General features: G+C 47.7%; 21 non-coding genes across 21 annotated transcripts; all 21 read right to left on the bottom strand.

The window, feature by feature from the left end:
- Positions 1 to 5,336: 5,336 nt before the first annotated feature.
- Trnas-gcu (transfer RNA serine (anticodon GCU)) lies at positions 5,337 to 5,418 on the bottom strand. The gene has a single exon. It is a non-coding gene; the product is annotated as a tRNA-Ser (tRNA).
- Positions 5,419 to 6,226: 808 nt separating this feature from the next.
- Trnas-gcu (transfer RNA serine (anticodon GCU)) lies at positions 6,227 to 6,308 on the bottom strand. Its single transcript has one exon. It is a non-coding gene; the product is annotated as a tRNA-Ser (tRNA).
- An 808-nt stretch (positions 6,309 to 7,116) lies between these two features.
- On the bottom strand, positions 7,117 to 7,198 carry Trnas-gcu (transfer RNA serine (anticodon GCU)). The gene has a single exon. It is a non-coding gene; the product is annotated as a tRNA-Ser (tRNA).
- An 808-nt stretch (positions 7,199 to 8,006) lies between these two features.
- Trnas-gcu (transfer RNA serine (anticodon GCU)) lies at positions 8,007 to 8,088 on the bottom strand. The gene has a single exon. It is a non-coding gene; the product is annotated as a tRNA-Ser (tRNA).
- An 808-nt stretch (positions 8,089 to 8,896) lies between these two features.
- Positions 8,897 to 8,978, bottom strand: Trnas-gcu (transfer RNA serine (anticodon GCU)). The gene has a single exon. It is a non-coding gene; the product is annotated as a tRNA-Ser (tRNA).
- Positions 8,979 to 9,786: 808 nt separating this feature from the next.
- Trnas-gcu (transfer RNA serine (anticodon GCU)) lies at positions 9,787 to 9,868 on the bottom strand. Its single transcript has one exon. It is a non-coding gene; the product is annotated as a tRNA-Ser (tRNA).
- Positions 9,869 to 10,676: 808 nt separating this feature from the next.
- Positions 10,677 to 10,758, bottom strand: Trnas-gcu (transfer RNA serine (anticodon GCU)). Its single transcript has one exon. It is a non-coding gene; the product is annotated as a tRNA-Ser (tRNA).
- An 808-nt stretch (positions 10,759 to 11,566) lies between these two features.
- Positions 11,567 to 11,648, bottom strand: Trnas-gcu (transfer RNA serine (anticodon GCU)). Its single transcript has one exon. It is a non-coding gene; the product is annotated as a tRNA-Ser (tRNA).
- An 808-nt stretch (positions 11,649 to 12,456) lies between these two features.
- On the bottom strand, positions 12,457 to 12,538 carry Trnas-gcu (transfer RNA serine (anticodon GCU)). The gene has a single exon. It is a non-coding gene; the product is annotated as a tRNA-Ser (tRNA).
- Positions 12,539 to 13,346: 808 nt separating this feature from the next.
- Trnas-gcu (transfer RNA serine (anticodon GCU)) lies at positions 13,347 to 13,428 on the bottom strand. The gene has a single exon. It is a non-coding gene; the product is annotated as a tRNA-Ser (tRNA).
- An 808-nt stretch (positions 13,429 to 14,236) lies between these two features.
- Positions 14,237 to 14,318, bottom strand: Trnas-gcu (transfer RNA serine (anticodon GCU)). The gene has a single exon. It is a non-coding gene; the product is annotated as a tRNA-Ser (tRNA).
- Positions 14,319 to 15,126: 808 nt separating this feature from the next.
- Trnas-gcu (transfer RNA serine (anticodon GCU)) lies at positions 15,127 to 15,208 on the bottom strand. Its single transcript has one exon. It is a non-coding gene; the product is annotated as a tRNA-Ser (tRNA).
- An 808-nt stretch (positions 15,209 to 16,016) lies between these two features.
- Positions 16,017 to 16,098, bottom strand: Trnas-gcu (transfer RNA serine (anticodon GCU)). Its single transcript has one exon. It is a non-coding gene; the product is annotated as a tRNA-Ser (tRNA).
- An 808-nt stretch (positions 16,099 to 16,906) lies between these two features.
- Trnas-gcu (transfer RNA serine (anticodon GCU)) lies at positions 16,907 to 16,988 on the bottom strand. The gene has a single exon. It is a non-coding gene; the product is annotated as a tRNA-Ser (tRNA).
- An 808-nt stretch (positions 16,989 to 17,796) lies between these two features.
- On the bottom strand, positions 17,797 to 17,878 carry Trnas-gcu (transfer RNA serine (anticodon GCU)). Its single transcript has one exon. It is a non-coding gene; the product is annotated as a tRNA-Ser (tRNA).
- Positions 17,879 to 18,686: 808 nt separating this feature from the next.
- Positions 18,687 to 18,768, bottom strand: Trnas-gcu (transfer RNA serine (anticodon GCU)). Its single transcript has one exon. It is a non-coding gene; the product is annotated as a tRNA-Ser (tRNA).
- An 808-nt stretch (positions 18,769 to 19,576) lies between these two features.
- On the bottom strand, positions 19,577 to 19,658 carry Trnas-gcu (transfer RNA serine (anticodon GCU)). Its single transcript has one exon. It is a non-coding gene; the product is annotated as a tRNA-Ser (tRNA).
- An 808-nt stretch (positions 19,659 to 20,466) lies between these two features.
- On the bottom strand, positions 20,467 to 20,548 carry Trnas-gcu (transfer RNA serine (anticodon GCU)). The gene has a single exon. It is a non-coding gene; the product is annotated as a tRNA-Ser (tRNA).
- An 808-nt stretch (positions 20,549 to 21,356) lies between these two features.
- On the bottom strand, positions 21,357 to 21,438 carry Trnas-gcu (transfer RNA serine (anticodon GCU)). The gene has a single exon. It is a non-coding gene; the product is annotated as a tRNA-Ser (tRNA).
- Positions 21,439 to 22,246: 808 nt separating this feature from the next.
- Trnas-gcu (transfer RNA serine (anticodon GCU)) lies at positions 22,247 to 22,328 on the bottom strand. Its single transcript has one exon. It is a non-coding gene; the product is annotated as a tRNA-Ser (tRNA).
- Positions 22,329 to 23,136: 808 nt separating this feature from the next.
- Trnas-gcu (transfer RNA serine (anticodon GCU)) lies at positions 23,137 to 23,218 on the bottom strand. The gene has a single exon. It is a non-coding gene; the product is annotated as a tRNA-Ser (tRNA).
- Positions 23,219 to 23,967: the final 749 nt, after the last annotated feature.

Genomic DNA, 23,967 nt, shown 5'->3' with positions numbered 1-23,967 from the left:
ATGTTGAGAATTTAAGACCTCTTGACTGATGTAGCTCCGTGAAAGGTAATAATCTCTGATATGTTTGAGCCGATAACTGATGGGCTGAATATTCAGCGGTGGATCAAGACTTTGCGGCCTGACGGCAGTGAATAATTGCGCTGTAATGCCGGAAGGATCATTGTTAATTATAGCGGCCGTCCTTTTAACATAGAGAGCCATCGCTTTCACCTTGATATCTACTAATCCCATCCCTCCATTCTGGGGATGGAGTGTCGCAGTTTTGGCAGACACGCGAAAAATTTCCCCTCTCCAAATAAAATGGGTGACCTTCGACATAATTTGCTTAGCAATGACGGCAGGCAGTGGCAGGAGCTGCGCCGTGTAAAAGGCTTTTGATAAAATACAGGAGTTGACCAGATGGATCCGTTCAAATTGATTGAGGCTTCTGTGGGAATTGTCAATGAGAGCACCGTTAAGTTTACGCACTATTTCCCTCCAGTTAGCCGCCGCCATCTTTAAAGAGGACGCCGTCAATATGACGCCGAGAGCCTTGTGGACGCTGACTTCCTGAGCGTAGCTCACTCGCAAATGCTGGAGGCCACAGAGGTTAATAAATTTACTTTTCTTGTCATTCAATTTAGCCCCCGACGCCAAACAGTATTGCTGGAGGTGAGCCGCTAAAGTGGTGACATCATTCTCATTGCGGACAACCACACCCACATCGTCGGCATAGGCGCCTACGACAGTTTTTGTTCCTGAAAGTGTTAGCCCTGTGAGTCTCGCCTGCAGTTGGAGTAACAGAGGTTCGAGTGAAAGAACAAAAAGTAACATGGACAAAGGGCTGCCTTGTGGTATCCCTCTGTTGATTAGAATCGGTTGGGTTAGTTGCGAGTTGACAGAAAGTCTTGCGTTGATCCCCAGTGCCATGTTTTTGATCATGTCAATCGCGTTCTGCAAGAAACCGAATCTTTTCATGGTTTCAAGGAGGTACTCGTGAGTGACGAGGTCAAAGGCTTTAAAAAAGTCCAGAAAGATCAGCCCACACTGCACGTTACTGGCGTTCGTTAAAGCAATGATATCCCGGTAAAAAGCTGCCGTTTGCAATACAGTTCTCCCGAAGGCACATGTCTGCTGACGTCCAATGAATTTTGCAGTCAGTGGCATTATTCGCGTGTTGATTGCACGGGCGACTATTTTATAATCGGAGTTTAACAATGAAATGGGGCGGAAGTTGGCGATACTTTTTGTACCTCTGCTTTTAGGGATGAGCACAATTTTGCATTCCTTAAAGGCAAGTGGTATAGGCTTCCCTTGAAAAACTTCGTTCACTAATTGGGTGATTTTGTCCCCGATGATGTGCCAATACCTCCTGTAAAATTCAATGGGTAATCCGTCAGGACCAGGGGACTTCCTGATCGGCGAGTGGCAGACAATCTCCAAAACATCTTTATTACTAAATTCCAAAGAAATGGTGTCATTGTCTTCTCTAGTTATGGGAGAGGAAATGGCACTAAACAGTTCGTCATAGCAGTCGTCGTGAGTAGCCACTGACGCGTAGGTGTCAACAAAATAGTCGTGTAGTGCCTTGATAATCTCTCGCTGGGTGTCGACAGTCGTGCCATCACCTAGTTTCAGGGCCTCAATAAAAGTCCTCCGTCTGTTCTTAGCATGTTTGACTAGGTGGTATAGAGCGGCTGTTTCATCGTCTCCGACCGACTTCACTTTTGATTTGATCTTAAGACCTTCCAGCTGCATCCTCTTAAGATTGATTAATTTCGCCTTTATTTTTCGAATGTCGTCTATTCTGGTGTTCGCGGCGTCGGCTCTATCACAGAGGTCGCGTAAGATAGTGTAGTAGAACTCCATCGTCTTCTTTATCGCGGCTGCTCTGTCAATACCGAAGAATATAATAACCTTTCGCAGTTTGGGTTTTGCATGCTGAGTCCACCACGCTATGGTGCTACGAAAGTTTGTGGTAGTGCGCAAACACTGCTCCCAAGTGCGTCGCACCGCCGCCTCTAGGTCAGCATCCGTTAATAAGGAGACGTTCAAGTTCCATTGATTTTTATACCAACGCGTTGGTTGTGGCAGCAGATTCAGGCACGCAACGACACCACTGTGATCGGAGAAGCTGGAGGGTATTGTTTCAATTTGTAACAAGACTTCCTCTAAAACGTCGGAAACATAAATCCTGTCAATTCTGCTGCATGAATTCGCGACGATGTGTGTGAATCGTACCAAGGTCGGGTACCTGATTTCCCACGCGTCTTTCAGTTTGAGGTCGGTCACGAGACGCTTTAATTCAGGCGAATAATTAAAATTCGGGGACTGATCTTTCTGGGATAAAACACAATTAAAATCACCTCCAATGATAACACGTTCGGGATTTTTCCGTAACAAATAGATGATATGTTCCTTAAAAAAAATTTGCTCGTTCCGCTCTATAGGTACTACCAGAAGGCGCGTACAAGTTAATGATGGTGATGCCAAAAACGGTGACACCCACACCTCTACCCGAATCTAACTTGTCAATCTGAGTGGCGGGAATGCCTTCTCTAAGTAAGATGGCAGTCCCCACGTTCGAGTCGGGGGAAAAATTAGTAATAGCGACAAAACCAGGAAGAGTTAAATGTGGCATGGCCACCTCCTGCAAAAGAGCGATATCTGTTCCCGACTCATAGAGATATTGTTTTAAGGCACTCAGTTTCACCTCCGACCGGATTTTATTAATATTTAATGTCGTGATCGTATAGGCCTGCGACATAATGGCAGTACGTTGTAGAGGCGGAAGGAGCAAATGTCTTTAAAGGGCCACATCTTCATGCCATTCCATATTTGTGGCCGGGAAATTCGAGTCTGTGACGTCACTGAGGTGTATTCTTGCGTCTTTGTTCTTACTCTTTTTACGCACAGCATTTACATTAGGTTGCACTCTGATCCTGGGGCGGACACTGTGGAGCACCTCCGCAGCCGGCGGCGTGGGAGGGTCGTGGGTGATGTCAATCTGCTCTCCCGGCACATCCCGCGAAGGGATCGCACGCGGCGATACCGCCGGCGAGCGAGCAGCTGAACTATCACTCGCACTATCAGCCTGTTTGGCAACATTCTCTGCCCGCAGCTGTTTGTTGTCATCGACAGACCCGGACAGCTGTGTTTGTATTATTTCCTGGAGTTGTTGACATTCCCCTTGTTGTGAGTCCTGAACCGAAGCGGCTGCCACGTGATGTGTACCGTCGGCGCTCAGAGATGTTTGTGTACCACCATCACAGGCCTCTGTGTGTGTACTTCCTGCAGGAATGTGAGCAACACGTACAGGTTGGTCGGTCTGAGTTGGCTGTCGCGGAAGTTCTAAGGCACTAGCCAGCGGTAACTGCTCAACTTCCACGGAAGTAGCGGCACTTGAAAATGTGGGAGGAGAAGCGTCCACAATAGCCTCACCGATTGGAGCTTTCGTTTCCGAGCCGGATTCCCGATCGTCCTTTTTCGCGATCTCATGCGCACTAGAGGTGTCGTTATCAGAACCACTGCTGTCACAAGTTCTGCGTCTCTTATTGGTCGCGGCATCGAGTTTTGCAGGGGGCAACGCACCTTGTTCTCTCCGAACCAGAACCGGAAACTCATCAGAGCGAAATTCTTGTTGCTGTTCCGAAGGCATTTCAGAACTAGGGATCCCAATCTCTGTCATCGGCTTGGCCGCCACTACATCCGCCAAAGTAAGCCTTTTACGCTGCTGGAGGGAATTCTTTAACACAAACATGCGCCTGGGGCAGTCTTGACGCAAGTGACCACTCTCATTACAGATATGACAGGTCGGAGTTTGGCCAATGTAAGTAACGTGAGCCTTATAGTCACAAACAAGTATATGGGATGGAATATTCTGCTTTACTTGCATTTCTACAGATCGAACGCCACTGTAACATTGCAACCTATGTTGACTTGACCACCGTTCATTTCGAATCTGCTTAACGTCACCGAATTTGGACAGTACCTCCTTCAGATAACAATTTTCGACTTCAGGGGGTAAGTTAAAAATACGCACGTTCGTGTAGTCTACATCGGCATTGGAAATGAGCACTGTACTTACAGAGTCGTCCCGGTGTCGGAAAATAGCACTTCCTCCGTACTTCGTCATGATCTTCTCCAGTAATACAGGATTCAGCAATTTAACAAAAAAACAATACTGCTCGGTATCATAATAGGCGGTGTGCACTTGGTCAGATGTAATCCCAATAACATCAACGATCCAGTCATGTATCTCCAGTGAACTCGGTTGCACAGATCGGGTGGACTTGTCGAAATCAAAACGGAGCGTACACTTTCGCGGAAATAACCTGGACATTGCAGCAGATAGCGAGCGGTTAACCCGCTGCAATAAGACCGCAACAATAATACAAATGGAAAACGATATAAACTGCAGAATAACACAACACTCGCAAACAGAAATATGAGGGGAAAACACGCCTTGTGAACACGCGGCGGAGCGGAGCACTGATACGTCCGACCTGCACGGTGTCGCAAGCGCGACTAACCACTCGGCCACCTCGTCTGATGCTTCGGAATCTGAGTCCATCGCTAGACCTTTCGGAAAGAAGTCGTTTGTCGATTCGAAAACGCATCGTACTGTGGCTGGTGTTAACGCTGTAATGCCCTGCTGCAGTCCCACTCGTGAATCATTTAATGATGGCATCCGTCCACGTCGGTATCCGATCGGGGGAAAGTAGGCGGCCCACTTACTTACTGCAGAAATAAGCACCGAATCGTCGTGTAGCGTTGTCTAATGCAAATGAGAAATGTCCTGTGCATTCAGTATAACAATTACTGCAACGACGCGATTATCTTGATTCGCAACATTTATTTGTCACCTCTGTTGACCTCATCGCTGACGTTGCTTTCAAGTTTCTTACGAAGAGCAAACCACGTTCTTCCTAGCCGATTTGTGAGAGCAGAAGCTCCTGCAGTTGGCGATGGAGCCCGGCCCTATCAGATCGCTTCCGTATATGGCGGCCGAACGGAAAGCAAACTGTCGAAAGGCGACAGTTGTGCTACAGTTGGGGGTATTATAGGCTCGATACGTTAAAATGACTGCGAGAAGTAAGCACTTAAATATGAATTTGAACGCACCCTTCCCAAACACCAGCAAGGTGCCAAACTTCGTTTCCTTTATAGGTCTTGAGATGATGTTTGATTCGAAAAGGCGTGCGCAATCGAATGTTGTTTCCTTCCATCTGGTAGGCGGTTTAGTTTCATATTTCTTGCTGATGTTATCTGCCACCTACACGTTCCACTGTTGCTACTGAGTAGCGTTTCGCATGTAGAAGGCGGGATCCGAAATGGATGCCTTACGTAAAATTCTTCGACGAGGATGGGATTCGAACCCACGCGTGCAGAGCACATTGGATTAGCAGTCCAACGCCTTAACCACTCGGCCACCTCGTCTGATGCTTCGGAATCTGAGTCCATCGCTAGACCTTTCGGAAAGAAGTCGTTTGTCGATTCGAAAACGCATCGTACTGTGGCTGGTGTTAACGCTGTAATGCCCTGCTGCAGTCCCACTCGTGAATCATTTAATGATGGCATCCGTCCACGTCGGTATCCGATCGGGGGAAAGTAGGCGGCCCACTTACTTACTGCAGAAATAAGCACCGAATCGTCGTGTAGCGTTGTCTAATGCACATGAGAAATGTCCTGTGCATTCAGTATAACAATTACTGCAACGACGCGATTATCTTGATTCGCAACATTTATTTGTCACCTCTGTTGACCTCATCGCTGACGTTGCTTTCAAGTTTCTTACGAAGAGCAAACCACGTTCTTCCTAGCCGATTTGTGAGAGCAGAAGCTCCTGCAGTTGGCGATGGAGCCCGGCCCTATCAGATCGCTTCCGTATATGGCGGCCGAACGGAAAGCAAACTGTCGAAAGGCGACAGTTGTGCTACAGTTGGGGGTATTATAGGCTCGATACGTTAAAATGACTGCGAGAAGTAAGCACTTAAATATGAATTAGAACGCACCCTTCCCAAACACCAGCAAGGTGCCAAACTTCGTTTCCTTTATAGGTCTTGAGATGATGTTTGATTCGAAAAGGCGTGCGCAATCGAATGTTGTTTCCTTCCATCTGGTAGGCGGTTTAGTTTCATATTTCTTGCTGATGTTATCTGCCACCTACACGTTCCACTGTTGCTACTGAGTAGCGTTTCGCATGTAGAAGGCGGGATCCGAAATGGATGCCTTACGTAAAATTCTTCGACGAGGATGGGATTCGAACCCACGCGTGCAGAGCACATTGGATTAGCAGTCCAACGCCTTAACCACTCGGCCACCTCGTCTGATGCTTCGGAATCTGAGTCCATCGCTAGACCTTTCGGAAAGAAGTCGTTTGTCGATTCGAAAACGCATCGTACTGTGGCTGGTGTTAACGCTGTAATGCCCTGCTGCAGTCCCACTCGTGAATCATTTAATGATGGCATCCGTCCACGTCGGTATCCGATCGGGGGAAAGTAGGCGGCCCACTTACTTACTGCAGAAATAAGCACCGAATCGTCGTGTAGCGTTGTCTAATGCAAATGAGAAATGTCCTGTGCATTCAGTATAACAATTACTGCAACGACGCGATTATCTTGATTCGCAACATTTATTTGTCACCTCTGTTGACCTCATCGCTGACGTTGCTTTCAAGTTTCTTACGAAGAGCAAACCACGTTCTTCCTAGCCGATTTGTGAGAGCAGAAGCTCCTGCAGTTGGCGATGGAGCCCGGCCCTATCAGATCGCTTCCGTATATGGCGGCCGAACGGAAAGCGAACTGTCGAAAGGCGACACTTGTGCTACAGTTGGGGGTATTATAGGCTCGATACGTTAAAATGACTGCGAGAAGTAAGCACTTAAATATGAATTAGAACGCACCCTTCCCAAACACCAGCAAGGTGCCAAACTTCGTTTCCTTTATAGGTCTTGAGATGATGTTTGATTCGAAAAGGCGTGCGCAATCGAATGTTGTTTCCTTCCATCTGGTAGGCGGTTTAGTTTCATATTTCTTGCTGATGTTATCTGCCACCTACACGTTCCACTGTTGCTACTGAGTAGCGTTTCGCATGTAGAAGGCGGGATCCGAAATGGATGCCTTACGTAAAATTCTTCGACGAGGATGGGATTCGAACCCACGTGTGCAGAGCACATTGGATTAGCAGTCCAACGCCTTAACCACTCGGCCACCTCGTCTGATGCTTCGGAATCTGAGTCCATCGCTAGACCTTTCGGAAAGAAGTCGTTTGTCGATTCGAAAACGCATCGTACTGTGGCTGGTGTTAACGCTGTAATGCCCTGCTGCAGTCCCACTCGTGAATCATTTAATGATGGCATCCGTCCACGTCGGTATCCGATCGGGGGAAAGTAGGCGGCCCACTTACTTACTGCAGAAATAAGCACCGAATCGTCGTGTAGCGTTGTCTAATGCAAATGAGAAATGTCCTGTGCATTCAGTATAACAATTACTGCAACGACGCGATTATCTTGATTCGCAACATTTATTTGTCACCTCTGTTGACCTCATCGCTGACGTTGCTTTCAAGTTTCTTACGAAGAGCAAACCACGTTCTTCCTAGCCGATTTGTGAGAGCAGAAGCTCCTGCAGTTGGCGATGGAGCCCGGCCCTATCAGATCGCTTCCGTATATGGCGGCCGAACGGAAAGCGAACTGTCGAAAGGCGACACTTGTGCTACAGTTGGGGGTATTATAGGCTCGATACGTTAAAATGACTGCGAGAAGTAAGCACTTAAATATGAATTAGAACGCACCCTTCCCAAACACCAGCAAGGTGCCAAACTTCGTTTCCTTTATAGGTCTTGAGATGATGTTTGATTCGAAAAGGCGTGCGCAATCGAATGTTGTTTCCTTCCATCTGGTAGGCGGTTTAGTTTCATATTTCTTGCTGATGTTATCTGCCACCTACACGTTCCACTGTTGCTACTGAGTAGCGTTTCGCATGTAGAAGGCGGGATCCGAAATGGATGCCTTACGTAAAATTCTTCGACGAGGATGGGATTCGAACCCACGTGTGCAGAGCACATTGGATTAGCAGTCCAACGCCTTAACCACTCGGCCACCTCGTCTGATGCTTCGGAATCTGAGTCCATCGCTAGACCTTTCGGAAAGAAGTCGTTTGTCGATTCGAAAACGCATCGTACTGTGGCTGGTGTTAACGCTGTAATGCCCTGCTGCAGTCCCACTCGTGAATCATTTAATGATGGCATCCGTCCACGTCGGTATCCGATCGGGGGAAAGTAGGCGGCCCACTTACTTACTGCAGAAATAAGCACCGAATCGTCGTGTAGCGTTGTCTAATGCAAATGAGAAATGTCCTGTGCATTCAGTATAACAATTACTGCAACGACGCGATTATCTTGATTCGCAACATTTATTTGTCACCTCTGTTGACCTCATCGCTGACGTTGCTTTCAAGTTTCTTACGAAGAGCAAACCACGTTCTTCCTAGCCGATTTGTGAGAGCAGAAGCTCCTGCAGTTGGCGATGGAGCCCGGCCCTATCAGATCGCTTCCGTATATGGCGGCCGAACGGAAAGCAAACTGTCGAAAGGCGACAGTTGTGCTACAGTTGGGGGTATTATAGGCTCGATACGTTAAAATGACTGCGAGAAGTAAGCACTTAAATATGAATTAGAACGCACCCTTCCCAAACACCAGCAAGGTGCCAAACTTCGTTTCCTTTATAGGTCTTGAGATGATGTTTGATTCGAAAAGGCGTGCGCAATCGAATGTTGTTTCCTTCCATCTGGTAGGCGGTTTAGTTTCATATTTCTTGCTGATGTTATCTGCCACCTACACGTTCCACTGTTGCTACTGAGTAGCGTTTCGCATGTAGAAGGCGGGATCCGAAATGGATGCCTTACGTAAAATTCTTCGACGAGGATGGGATTCGAACCCACGCGTGCAGAGCACATTGGATTAGCAGTCCAACGCCTTAACCACTCGGCCACCTCGTCTGATGCTTCGGAATCTGAGTCCATCGCTAGACCTTTCGGAAAGAAGTCGTTTGTCGATTCGAAAACGCATCGTACTGTGGCTGGTGTTAACGCTGTAATGCCCTGCTGCAGTCCCACTCGTGAATCATTTAATGATGGCATCCGTCCACGTCGGTATCCGATCGGGGGAAAGTAGGCGGCCCACTTACTTACTGCTGAAATAAGCACCGAATCGTCGTGTAGCGTTGTCTAATGCACATGAGAAATGTCCTGTGCATTCAGTATAACAATTACTGCAACGACGCGATTATCTTGATTCGCAACATTTATTTGTCACCTCTGTTGACCTCATCGCTGACGTTGCTTTCAAGTTTCTTACGAAGAGCAAACCACGTTCTTCCTAGCCGATTTGTGAGAGCAGAAGCTCCTGCAGTTGGCGATGGAGCCCGGCCCTATCAGATCGCTTCCGTATATGGCGGCCGAACGGAAAGCAAACTGTCGAAAGGCGACAGTTGTGCTACAGTTGGGGGTATTATAGGCTCGATACGTTAAAATGACTGCGAGAAGTAAGCACTTAAATATGAATTAGAACGCACCCTTCCCAAACACCAGCAAGGTGCCAAACTTCGTTTCCTTTATAGGTCTTGAGATGATGTTTGATTCGAAAAGGCGTGCGCAATCGAATGTTGTTTCCTTCCATCTGGTAGGCGGTTTAGTTTCATTTTTCTTGCTGATGTTATCTGCCACCTACACGTTCCACTGTTGCTACTGAGTAGCGTTTCGCATGTAGAAGGCGGGATCCGAAATGGATGCCTTACGTAAAATTCTTCGACGAGGATGGGATTCGAACCCACGCGTGCAGAGCACATTGGATTAGCAGTCCAACGCCTTAACCACTCGGCCACCTCGTCTGATGCTTCGGAATCTGAGTCCATCGCTAGACCTTTCGGAAAGAAGTCGTTTGTCGATTCGAAAACGCATCGTACTGTGGCTGGTGTTAACGCTGTAATGCCCTGCTGCAGTCCCACTCGTGAATCATTTAATGATGGCATCCGTCCACGTCGGTATCCGATCGGGGGAAAGTAGGCGGCCCACTTACTTACTGCAGAAATAAGCACCGAATCGTCGTGTAGCGTTGTCTAATGCAAATGAGAAATGTCCTGTGCATTCAGTATAACAATTACTGCAACGACGCGATTATCTTGATTCGCAACATTTATTTGTCACCTCTGTTGACCTCATCGCTGACGTTGCTTTCAAGTTTCTTACGAAGAGCAAACCACGTTCTTCCTAGCCGATTTGTGAGAGCAGAAGCTCCTGCAGTTGGCGATGGAGCCCGGCCCTATCAGATCGCTTCCGTATATGGCGGCCGAACGGAAAGCAAACTGTCGAAAGGCGACACTTGTGCTACAGTTGGGGGTATTATAGGCTCGATACGTTAAAATGACTGCGAGAAGTAAGCACTTAAATATGAATTAGAACGCACCCTTCCCAAACACCAGCAAGGTGCCAAACTTCGTTTCCTTTATAGGTCTTGAGATGATGTTTGATTCGAAAAGGCGTGCGCAATCGAATGTTGTTTCCTTCCATCTGGTAGGCGGTTTAGTTTCATATTTCTTGCTGATGTTATCTGCCACCTACACGTTCCACTGTTGCTACTGAGTAGCGTTTCGCATGTAGAAGGCGGGATCCGAAATGGATGCCTTACGTAAAATTCTTCGACGAGGATGGGATTCGAACCCACGCGTGCAGAGCACATTGGATTAGCAGTCCAACGCCTTAACCACTCGGCCACCTCGTCTGATGCTTCGGAATCTGAGTCCATCGCTAGACCTTTCGGAAAGAAGTCGTTTGTCGATTCGAAAACGCATCGTACTGTGGCTGGTGTTAACGCTGTAATGCCCTGCTGCAGTCCCACTCGTGAATCATTTAATGATGGCATCCGTCCACGTCGGTATCCGATCGGGGGAAAGTAGGCGGCCCACTTACTTACTGCAGAAATAAGCACCGAATCGTCGTGTAGCGTTGTCTAATGCACATGAGAAATGTCCTGTGCATTCAGTATAACAATTACTGCAACGACGCGATTATCTTGATTCGCAACATTTATTTGTCACCTCTGTTGACCTCATCGCTGACGTTGCTTTCAAGTTTCTTACGAAGAGCAAACCACGTTCTTCCTAGCCGATTTGTGAGAGCAGAAGCTCCTGCAGTTGGCGATGGAGCCCGGCCCTATCAGATCGCTTCCGTATATGGCGGCCGAACGGAAAGCAAACTGTCGAAAGGCGACAGTTGTGCTACAGTTGGGGGTATTATAGGCTCGATACGTTAAAATGACTGCGAGAAGTAAGCACTTAAATATGAATTAGAACGCACCCTTCCCAAACACCAGCAAGGTGCCAAACTTCGTTTCCTTTATAGGTCTTGAGATGATGTTTGATTCGAAAAGGCGTGCGCAATCGAATGTTGTTTCCTTCCATCTGGTAGGCGGTTTAGTTTCATATTTCTTGCTGATGTTATCTGCCACCTACACGTTCCACTGTTGCTACTGAGTAGCGTTTCGCATGTAGAAGGCGGGATCCGAAATGGATGCCTTACGTAAAATTCTTCGACGAGGATGGGATTCGAACCCACGCGTGCAGAGCACATTGGATTAGCAGTCCAACGCCTTAACCACTCGGCCACCTCGTCTGATGCTTCGGAATCTGAGTCCATCGCTAGACCTTTCGGAAAGAAGTCGTTTGTCGATTCGAAAACGCATCGTACTGTGGCTGGTGTTAACGCTGTAATGCCCTGCTGCAGTCCCACTCGTGAATCATTTAATGATGGCATCCGTCCACGTCGGTATCCGATCGGGGGAAAGTAGGCGGCCCACTTACTTACTGCAGAAATAAGCACCGAATCGTCGTGTAGCGTTGTCTAATGCAAATGAGAAATGTCCTGTGCATTCAGTATAACAATTACTGCAACGACGCGATTATCTTGATTCGCAACATTTATTTGTCACCTCTGTTGACCTCATCGCTGACGTTGCTTTCAAGTTTCTTACGAAGAGCAAACCACGTTCTTCCTAGCCGATTTGTGAGAGCAGAAGCTCCTGCAGTTGGCGATGGAGCCCGGCCCTATCAGATCGCTTCCGTATATGGCGGCCGAACGGAAAGCGAACTGTCGAAAGGCGACACTTGTGCTACAGTTGGGGGTATTATAGGCTCGATACGTTAAAATGACTGCGAGAAGTAAGCACTTAAATATGAATTAGAACGCACCCTTCCCAAACACCAGCAAGGTGCCAAACTTCGTTTCCTTTATAGGTCTTGAGATGATGTTTGATTCGAAAAGGCGTGCGCAATCGAATGTTGTTTCCTTCCATCTGGTAGGCGGTTTAGTTTCATATTTCTTGCTGATGTTATCTGCCACCTACACGTTCCACTGTTGCTACTGAGTAGCGTTTCGCATGTAGAAGGCGGGATCCGAAATGGATGCCTTACGTAAAATTCTTCGACGAGGATGGGATTCGAACCCACGTGTGCAGAGCACATTGGATTAGCAGTCCAACGCCTTAACCACTCGGCCACCTCGTCTGATGCTTCGGAATCTGAGTCCATCGCTAGACCTTTCGGAAAGAAGTCGTTTGTCGATTCGAAAACGCATCGTACTGTGGCTGGTGTTAACGCTGTAATGCCCTGCTGCAGTCCCACTCGTGAATCATTTAATGATGGCATCCGTCCACGTCGGTATCCGATCGGGGGAAAGTAGGCGGCCCACTTACTTACTGCAGAAATAAGCACCGAATCGTCGTGTAGCGTTGTCTAATGCAAATGAGAAATGTCCTGTGCATTCAGTATAACAATTACTGCAACGACGCGATTATCTTGATTCGCAACATTTATTTGTCACCTCTGTTGACCTCATCGCTGACGTTGCTTTCAAGTTTCTTACGAAGAGCAAACCACGTTCTTCCTAGCCGATTTGTGAGAGCAGAAGCTCCTGCAGTTGGCGATGGAGCCCGGCCCTATCAGATCGCTTCCGTATATGGCGGCCGAACGGAAAGCGAACTGTCGAAAGGCGACACTTGTGCTACAGTTGGGGGTATTATAGGCTCGATACGTTAAAATGACTGCGAGAAGTAAGCACTTAAATATGAATTAGAACGCACCCTTCCCAAACACCAGCAAGGTGCCAAACTTCGTTTCCTTTATAGGTCTTGAGATGATGTTTGATTCGAAAAGGCGTGCGCAATCGAATGTTGTTTCCTTCCATCTGGTAGGCGGTTTAGTTTCATATTTCTTGCTGATGTTATCTGCCACCTACACGTTCCACTGTTGCTACTGAGTAGCGTTTCGCATGTAGAAGGCGGGATCCGAAATGGATGCCTTACGTAAAATTCTTCGACGAGGATGGGATTCGAACCCACGCGTGCAGAGCACATTGGATTAGCAGTCCAACGCCTTAACCACTCGGCCACCTCGTCTGATGCTTCGGAATCTGAGTCCATCGCTAGACCTTTCGGAAAGAAGTCGTTTGTCGATTCGAAAACGCATCGTACTGTGGCTGGTGTTAACGCTGTAATGCCCTGCTGCAGTCCCACTCGTGAATCATTTAATGATGGCATCCGTCCACGTCGGTATCCGATCGGGGGAAAGTAGGCGGCCCACTTACTTACTGCAGAAATAAGCACCGAATCGTCGTGTAGCGTTGTCTAATGCACATGAGAAATGTCCTGTGCATTCAGTATAACAATTACTGCAACGACGCGATTATCTTGATTCGCAACATTTATTTGTCACCTCTGTTGACCTCATCGCTGACGTTGCTTTCAAGTTTCTTACGAAGAGCAAACCACGTTCTTCCTAGCCGATTTGTGAGAGCAGAAGCTCCTGCAGTTGGCGATGGAGCCCGGCCCTATCAGATCGCTTCCGTATATGGCGGCCGAACGGAAAGCAAACTGTCGAAAGGCGACAGTTGTGCTACAGTTGGGGGTATTATAGGCTCGATACGTTAAAATGACTGCGAGAAGTAAGCACTTAAATATGAATTAGAACGCACCCTTCCCAAACACCAGCAAGGTGCCAAACTTCGTTTCCTTTATAGGTCTTGAGATGATGTTTGATTCGAAAAGGCGTGCGCAATCGAATGTTGTTTCCTTCCATCTGGTAGGCGGTTTAGTTTCATTTTTCTTGCTGATGTTATCTGCCACCTACACGTTCCACTGTTGCTACTGAGTAGCGTTTCGCATGTAGAAGGCGGGATCCGAAATGGATGCCTTACGTAAAATTCTTCGACGAGGATGGGATTCGAACCCACGCGTGCAGAGCACATTGGATTAGCAGTCCAACGCCTTAACCACTCGGCCACCTCGTCTGATGCTTCGGAATCTGAGTCCATCGCTAGACCTTTCGGAAAGAAGTCGTTTGTCGATTCGAAAACGCATCGTACTGTGGCTGGTGTTAACGCTGTAATGCCCTGCTGCAGTCCCACTCGTGAATCATTTAATGATGGCATCCGTCCACGTCGGTATCCGATCGGGGGAAAGTAGGCGGCCCACTTACTTACTGCAGAAATAAGCACCGAATCGTCGTGTAGCGTTGTCTAATGCAAATGAGAAATGTCCTGTGCATTCAGTATAACAATTACTGCAACGACGCGATTATCTTGATTCGCAACATTTATTTGTCACCTCTGTTGACCTCATCGCTGACGTTGCTTTCAAGTTTCTTACGAAGAGCAAACCACGTTCTTCCTAGCCGATTTGTGAGAGCAGAAGCTCCTGCAGTTGGCGATGGAGCCCGGCCCTATCAGATCGCTTCCGTATATGGCGGCCGAACGGAAAGCAAACTGTCGAAAGGCGACACTTGTGCTACAGTTGGGGGTATTATAGGCTCGATACGTTAAAATGACTGCGAGAAGTAAGCACTTAAATATGAATTAGAACGCACCCTTCCCAAACACCAGCAAGGTGCCAAACTTCGTTTCCTTTATAGGTCTTGAGATGATGTTTGATTCGAAAAGGCGTGCGCAATCGAATGTTGTTTCCTTCCATCTGGTAGGCGGTTTAGTTTCATATTTCTTGCTGATGTTATCTGCCACCTACACGTTCCACTGTTGCTACTGAGTAGCGTTTCGCATGTAGAAGGCGGGATCCGAAATGGATGCCTTACGTAAAATTCTTCGACGAGGATGGGATTCGAACCCACGCGTGCAGAGCACATTGGATTAGCAGTCCAACGCCTTAACCACTCGGCCACCTCGTCTGATGCTTCGGAATCTGAGTCCATCGCTAGACCTTTCGGAAAGAAGTCGTTTGTCGATTCGAAAACGCATCGTACTGTGGCTGGTGTTAACGCTGTAATGCCCTGCTGCAGTCCCACTCGTGAATCATTTAATGATGGCATCCGTCCACGTCGGTATCCGATCGGGGGAAAGTAGGCGGCCCACTTACTTACTGCAGAAATAAGCACCGAATCGTCGTGTAGCGTTGTCTAATGCACATGAGAAATGTCCTGTGCATTCAGTATAACAATTACTGCAACGACGCGATTATCTTGATTCGCAACATTTATTTGTCACCTCTGTTGACCTCATCGCTGACGTTGCTTTCAAGTTTCTTACGAAGAGCAAACCACGTTCTTCCTAGCCGATTTGTGAGAGCAGAAGCTCCTGCAGTTGGCGATGGAGCCCGGCCCTATCAGATCGCTTCCGTATATGGCGGCCGAACGGAAAGCAAACTGTCGAAAGGCGACAGTTGTGCTACAGTTGGGGGTATTATAGGCTCGATACGTTAAAATGACTGCGAGAAGTAAGCACTTAAATATGAATTAGAACGCACCCTTCCCAAACACCAGCAAGGTGCCAAACTTCGTTTCCTTTATAGGTCTTGAGATGATGTTTGATTCGAAAAGGCGTGCGCAATCGAATGTTGTTTCCTTCCATCTGGTAGGCGGTTTAGTTTCATATTTCTTGCTGATGTTATCTGCCACCTACACGTTCCACTGTTGCTACTGAGTAGCGTTTCGCATGTAGAAGGCGGGATCCGAAATGGATGCCTTACGTAAAATTCTTCGACGAGGATGGGATTCGAACCCACGCGTGCAGAGCACATTGGATTAGCAGTCCAACGCCTTAACCACTCGGCCACCTCGTCTGATGCTTCGGAATCTGAGTCCATCGCTAGACCTTTCGGAAAGAAGTCGTTTGTCGATTCGAAAACGCATCGTACTGTGGCTGGTGTTAACGCTGTAATGCCCTGCTGCAGTCCCACTCGTGAATCATTTAATGATGGCATCCGTCCACGTCGGTATCCGATCGGGGGAAAGTAGGCGGCCCACTTACTTACTGCAGAAATAAGCACCGAATCGTCGTGTAGCGTTGTCTAATGCAAATGAGAAATGTCCTGTGCATTCAGTATAACAATTACTGCAACGACGCGATTATCTTGATTCGCAACATTTATTTGTCACCTCTGTTGACCTCATCGCTGACGTTGCTTTCAAGTTTCTTACGAAGAGCAAACCACGTTCTTCCTAGCCGATTTGTGAGAGCAGAAGCTCCTGCAGTTGGCGATGGAGCCCGGCCCTATCAGATCGCTTCCGTATATGGCGGCCGAACGGAAAGCGAACTGTCGAAAGGCGACACTTGTGCTACAGTTGGGGGTATTATAGGCTCGATACGTTAAAATGACTGCGAGAAGTAAGCACTTAAATATGAATTAGAACGCACCCTTCCCAAACACCAGCAAGGTGCCAAACTTCGTTTCCTTTATAGGTCTTGAGATGATGTTTGATTCGAAAAGGCGTGCGCAATCGAATGTTGTTTCCTTCCATCTGGTAGGCGGTTTAGTTTCATATTTCTTGCTGATGTTATCTGCCACCTACACGTTCCACTGTTGCTACTGAGTAGCGTTTCGCATGTAGAAGGCGGGATCCGAAATGGATGCCTTACGTAAAATTCTTCGACGAGGATGGGATTCGAACCCACGTGTGCAGAGCACATTGGATTAGCAGTCCAACGCCTTAACCACTCGGCCACCTCGTCTGATGCTTCGGAATCTGAGTCCATCGCTAGACCTTTCGGAAAGAAGTCGTTTGTCGATTCGAAAACGCATCGTACTGTGGCTGGTGTTAACGCTGTAATGCCCTGCTGCAGTCCCACTCGTGAATCATTTAATGATGGCATCCGTCCACGTCGGTATCCGATCGGGGGAAAGTAGGCGGCCCACTTACTTACTGCAGAAATAAGCACCGAATCGTCGTGTAGCGTTGTCTAATGCAAATGAGAAATGTCCTGTGCATTCAGTATAACAATTACTGCAACGACGCGATTATCTTGATTCGCAACATTTATTTGTCACCTCTGTTGACCTCATCGCTGACGTTGCTTTCAAGTTTCTTACGAAGAGCAAACCACGTTCTTCCTAGCCGATTTGTGAGAGCAGAAGCTCCTGCAGTTGGCGATGGAGCCCGGCCCTATCAGATCGCTTCCGTATATGGCGGCCGAACGGAAAGCGAACTGTCGAAAGGCGACACTTGTGCTACAGTTGGGGGTATTATAGGCTCGATACGTTAAAATGACTGCGAGAAGTAAGCACTTAAATATGAATTAGAACGCACCCTTCCCAAACACCAGCAAGGTGCCAAACTTCGTTTCCTTTATAGGTCTTGAGATGATGTTTGATTCGAAAAGGCGTGCGCAATCGAATGTTGTTTCCTTCCATCTGGTAGGCGGTTTAGTTTCATATTTCTTGCTGATGTTATCTGCCACCTACACGTTCCACTGTTGCTACTGAGTAGCGTTTCGCATGTAGAAGGCGGGATCCGAAATGGATGCCTTACGTAAAATTCTTCGACGAGGATGGGATTCGAACCCACGCGTGCAGAGCACATTGGATTAGCAGTCCAACGCCTTAACCACTCGGCCACCTCGTCTGATGCTTCGGAATCTGAGTCCATCGCTAGACCTTTCGGAAAGAAGTCGTTTGTCGATTCGAAAACGCATCGTACTGTGGCTGGTGTTAACGCTGTAATGCCCTGCTGCAGTCCCACTCGTGAATCATTTAATGATGGCATCCGTCCACGTCGGTATCCGATCGGGGGAAAGTAGGCGGCCCACTTACTTACTGCAGAAATAAGCACCGAATCGTCGTGTAGCGTTGTCTAATGCACATGAGAAATGTCCTGTGCATTCAGTATAACAATTACTGCAACGACGCGATTATCTTGATTCGCAACATTTATTTGTCACCTCTGTTGACCTCATCGCTGACGTTGCTTTCAAGTTTCTTACGAAGAGCAAACCACGTTCTTCCTAGCCGATTTGTGAGAGCAGAAGCTCCTGCAGTTGGCGATGGAGCCCGGCCCTATCAGATCGCTTCCGTATATGGCGGCCGAACGGAAAGCAAACTGTCGAAAGGCGACAGTTGTGCTACAGTTGGGGGTATTATAGGCTCGATACGTTAAAATGACTGCGAGAAGTAAGCACTTAAATATGAATTAGAACGCACCCTTCCCAAACACCAGCAAGGTGCCAAACTTCGTTTCCTTTATAGGTCTTGAGATGATGTTTGATTCGAAAAGGCGTGCGCAATCGAATGTTGTTTCCTTCCATCTGGTAGGCGGTTTAGTTTCATTTTTCTTGCTGATGTTATCTGCCACCTACACGTTCCACTGTTGCTACTGAGTAGCGTTTCGCATGTAGAAGGCGGGATCCGAAATGGATGCCTTACGTAAAATTCTTCGACGAGGATGGGATTCGAACCCACGCGTGCAGAGCACATTGGATTAGCAGTCCAACGCCTTAACCACTCGGCCACCTCGTCTGATGCTTCGGAATCTGAGTCCATCGCTAGACCTTTCGGAAAGAAGTCGTTTGTCGATTCGAAAACGCATCGTACTGTGGCTGGTGTTAACGCTGTAATGCCCTGCTGCAGTCCCACTCGTGAATCATTTAATGATGGCATCCGTCCACGTCGGTATCCGATCGGGGGAAAGTAGGCGGCCCACTTACTTACTGCAGAAATAAGCACCGAATCGTCGTGTAGCGTTGTCTAATGCACATGAGAAATGTCCTGTGCATTCAGTATAACAATTACTGCAACGACGCGATTATCTTGATTCGCAACATTTATTTGTCACCTCTGTTGACCTCATCGCTGACGTTGCTTTCAAGTTTCTTACGAAGAGCAAACCACGTTCTTCCTAGCCGATTTGTGAGAGCAGAAGCTCCTGCAGTTGGCGATGGAGCCCGGCCCTATCAGATCGCTTCCGTATATGGCGGCCGAACGGAAAGCAAACTGTCGAAAGGCGACAGTTGTGCTACAGTTGGGGGTATTATAGGCTCGATACGTTAAAATGACTGCGAGAAGTAAGCACTTAAATATGAATTAGAACGCACCCTTCCCAAACACCAGCAAGGTGCCAAACTTCGTTTCCTTTATAGGTCTTGAGATGATGTTTGATTCGAAAAGGCGTGCGCAATCGAATGTTGTTTCCTTCCATCTGGTAGGCGGTTTAGTTTCATTTTTCTTGCTGATGTTATCTGCCACCTACACGTTCCACTGTTGCTACTGAGTAGCGTTTCGCATGTAGAAGGCGGGATCCGAAATGGATGCCTTACGTAAAATTCTTCGACGAGGATGGGATTCGAACCCACGCGTGCAGAGCACATTGGATTAGCAGTCCAACGCCTTAACCACTCGGCCACCTCGTCTGATGCTTCGGAATCTGAGTCCATCGCTAGACCTTTCGGAAAGAAGTCGTTTGTCGATTCGAAAACGCATCGTACTGTGGCTGGTGTTAACGCTGTAATGCCCTGCTGCAGTCCCACTCGTGAATCATTTAATGATGGCATCCGTCCACGTCGGTATCCGATCGGGGGAAAGTAGGCGGCCCACTTACTTACTGCAGAAATAAGCACCGAATCGTCGTGTAGCGTTGTCTAATGCACATGAGAAATGTCCTGTGCATTCAGTATAACAATTACTGCAACGACGCGATTATCTTGATTCGCAACATTTATTTGTCACCTCTGTTGACCTCATCGCTGACGTTGCTTTCAAGTTTCTTACGAAGAGCAAACCACGTTCTTCCTAGCCGATTTGTGAGAGCAGAAGCTCCTGCAGTTGGCGATGGAGCCCGGCCCTATCAGATCGCTTCCGTATATGGCGGCCGAACGGAAAGCAAACTGTCGAAAGGCGACAGTTGTGCTACAGTTGGGGGTATTATAGGCTCGATACGTTAAAATGACTGCGAGAAGTAAGCACTTAAATATGAATTAGAACGCACCCTTCCCAAACACCAGCAAGGTGCCAAACTTCGTTTCCTTTATAGGTCTTGAGATGATGTTTGATTCGAAAAGGCGTGCGCAATCGAATGTTGTTTCCTTCCATCTGGTAGGCGGTTTAGTTTCATATTTCTTGCTGATGTTATCTGCCACCTACACGTTCCACTGTTGCTACTGAGTAGCGTTTCGCATGTAGAAGGCGGGATCCGAAATGGATGCCTTACGTAAAATTCTTCGACGAGGATGGGATTCGAACCCACGCGTGCAGAGCACATTGGATTAGCAGTCCAACGCCTTAACCACTCGGCCACCTCGTCTGATGCTTCGGAATCTGAGTCCATCGCTAGACCTTTCGGAAAGAAGTCGTTTGTCGATTCGAAAACGCATCGTACTGTGGCTGGTGTTAACGCTGTAATGCCCTGCTGCAGTCCCACTCGTGAATCATTTAATGATGGCATCCGTCCACGTCGGTATCCGATCGGGGGAAAGTAGGCGGCCCACTTACTTACTGCAGAAATAAGCACCGAATCGTCGTGTAGCGTTGTCTAATGCACATGAGAAATGTCCTGTGCATTCAGTATAACAATTACTGCAACGACGCGATTATCTTGATTCGCAACATTTATTTGTCACCTCTGTTGACCTCATCGCTGACGTTGCTTTCAAGTTTCTTACGAAGAGCAAACCACGTTCTTCCTAGCCGATTTGTGAGAGCAGAAGCTCCTGCAGTTGGCGATGGAGCCCGGCCCTATCAGATCGCTTCCGTATATGGCGGCCGAACGGAAAGCAAACTGTCGAAAGGCGACAGTTGTGCTACAGTTGGGGGTATTATAGGCTCGATACGTTAAAATGACTGCGAGAAGTAAGCACTTAAATATGAATTAGAACGCACCCTTCCCAAACACCAGCAAGGTGCCAAACTTCGTTTCCTTTATAGGTCTTGAGATGATGTTTGATTCGAAAAGGCGTGCGCAATCGAATGTTGTTTCCTTCCATCTGGTAGGCGGTTTAGTTTCATTTTTCTTGCTGATGTTATCTGCCACCTACACGTTCCACTGTTGCTACTGAGTAGCGTTTCGCATGTAGAAGGCGGGATCCGAAATGGATGCCTTACGTAAAATTCTTCGACGAGGATGGGATTCGAACCCACGCGTGCAGAGCACATTGGATTAGCAGTCCAACGCCTTAACCACTCGGCCACCTCGTCTGATGCTTCGGAATCTGAGTCCATCGCTAGACCTTTCGGAAAGAAGTCGTTTGTCGATTCGAAAACGCATCGTACTGTGGCTGGTGTTAACGCTGTAATGCCCTGCTGCAGTCCCACTCGTGAATCATTTAATGATGGCATCCGTCCACGTCGGTATCCGATCGGGGGAAAGTAGGCGGCCCACTTACTTACTGCAGAAATAAGCACCGAATCGTCGTGTAGCGTTGTCTAATGCACATGAGAAATGTCCTGTGCATTCAGTATAACAATTACTGCAACGACGCGATTATCTTGATTCGCAACATTTATTTGTCACCTCTGTTGACCTCATCGCTGACGTTGCTTTCAAGTTTCTTACGAAGAGCAAACCACGTTCTTCCTAGCCGATTTGTGAGAGCAGAAGCTCCTGCAGTTGGCGATGGAGCCCGGCCCTATCAGATCGCTTCCGTATATGGCGGCCGAACGGAAAGCAAACTGTCGAAAGGCGACAGTTGTGCTACAGTTGGGGGTATTATAGGCTCGATACGTTAAAATGACTGCGAGAAGTAAGCACTTAAATATGAATTAGAACGCACCCTTCCCAAACACCAGCAAGGTGCCAAACTTCGTTTCCTTTATAGGTCTTGAGATGATGTTTGATTCGAAAAGGCGTGCGCAATCGAATGTTGTTTCCTTCCATCTGGTAGGCGGTTTAGTTTCATTTTTCTTGCTGATGTTATCTGCCACCTACACGTTCCACTGTTGCTACTGAGTAGCGTTTCGCATGTAGAAGGCGGGATCCGAAATGGATGCCTTACGTAAAATTCTTCGACGAGGATGGGATTCGAACCCACGCGTGCAGAGCACATTGGATTAGCAGTCCAACGCCTTAACCACTCGGCCACCTCGTCTGATGCTTCGGAATCTGAGTCCATCGCTAGACCTTTCGGAAAGAAGTCGTTTGTCGATTCGAAAACGCATCGTACTGTGGCTGGTGTTAACGCTGTAATGCCCTGCTGCAGTCCCACTCGTGAATCATTTAATGATGGCATCCGTCCACGTCGGTATCCGATCGGGGGAAAGTAGGCGGCCCACTTACTTACTGCAGAAATAAGCACCGAATCGTCGTGTAGCGTTGTCTAATGCACATGAGAAATGTCCTGTGCATTCAGTATAACAATTACTGCAACGACGCGATTATCTTGATTCGCAACATTTATTTGTCACCTCTGTTGACCTCATCGCTGACGTTGCTTTCAAGTTTCTTACGAAGAGCAAACCACGTTCTTCCTAGCCGATTTGTGAGAGCAGAAGCTCCTGCAGTTGGCGATGGAGCCCGGCCCTATCAGATCGCTTCCGTATATGGCGGCCGAACGGAAAGCAAACTGTCGAAAGGCGACAGTTGTGCTACAGTTGGGGGTATTATAGGCTCGATACGTTAAAATGACTGCGAGAAGTAAGCACTTAAATATGAATTAGAACGCACCCTTCCCAAACACCAGCAAGGTGCCAAACTTCGTTTCCTTTATAGGTCTTGAGATGATGTTTGATTCGAAAAGGCGTGCGCAATCGAATGTTGTTTCCTTCCATCTGGTAGGCGGTTTAGTTTCATTTTTCTTGCTGATGTTATCTGCCACCTACACGTTCCACTGTTGCTACTGAGTAGCGTTTCGCATGTAGAAGGCGGGATCCGAAATGGATGCCTTACGTAAAATTCTTCGACGAGGATGGGATTCGAACCCACGCGTGCAGAGCACATTGGATTAGCAGTCCAACGCCTTAACCACTCGGCCACCTCGTCTGATGCTTCGGAATCTGAGTCCATCGCTAGACCTTTCGGAAAGAAGTCGTTTGTCGATTCGAAAACGCATCGTACTGTGGCTGGTGTTAACGCTGTAATGCCCTGCTGCAGTCCCACTCGTGAATCATTTAATGATGGCATCCGTCCACGTCGGTATCCGATCGGGGGAAAGTAGGCGGCCCACTTACTTACTGCAGAAATAAGCACCGAATCGTCGTGTAGCGTTGTCTAATGCACATGAGAAATGTCCTGTGCATTCAGTATAACAATTACTGCAACGACGCGATTATCTTGATTCGCAACATTTATTTGTCACCTCTGTTGACCTCATCGCTGACGTTGCTTTCAAGTTTCTTACGAAGAGCAAACCACGTTCTTCCTAGCCGATTTGTGAGAGCAGAAGCTCCTGCAGTTGGCGATGGAGCCCGGCCCTATCAGATCGCTTCCGTATATGGCGGCCGAACGGAAAGCAAACTGTCGAAAGGCGACAGTTGTGCTACAGTTGGGGGTATTATAGGCTCGATACGTTAAAATGACTGCGAGAAGTAAGCACTTAAATATGAATTAGAACGCACCCTTCCCAAACACCAGCAAGGTGCCAAACTTCGTTTCCTTTATAGGTCTTGAGATGATGTTTGATTCGAAAAGGCGTGCGCAATCGAATGTTGTTTCCTTCCATCTGGTAGGCGGTTTAGTTTCATTTTTCTTGCTGATGTTATCTGCCACCTACACGTTCCACTGTTGCTACT

The sequence above is a fragment of the Schistocerca nitens genome, chromosome 2 (assembly GCF_023898315.1).
Source record: "Schistocerca nitens isolate TAMUIC-IGC-003100 chromosome 2, iqSchNite1.1, whole genome shotgun sequence".
NCBI classification, from domain to species: domain Eukaryota; kingdom Metazoa; phylum Arthropoda; class Insecta; order Orthoptera; family Acrididae; genus Schistocerca; species Schistocerca nitens.
The sequence above is the reverse complement of the archived record's forward strand: the minus strand, read 5'-3'. Positions and strand labels throughout refer to the sequence as shown.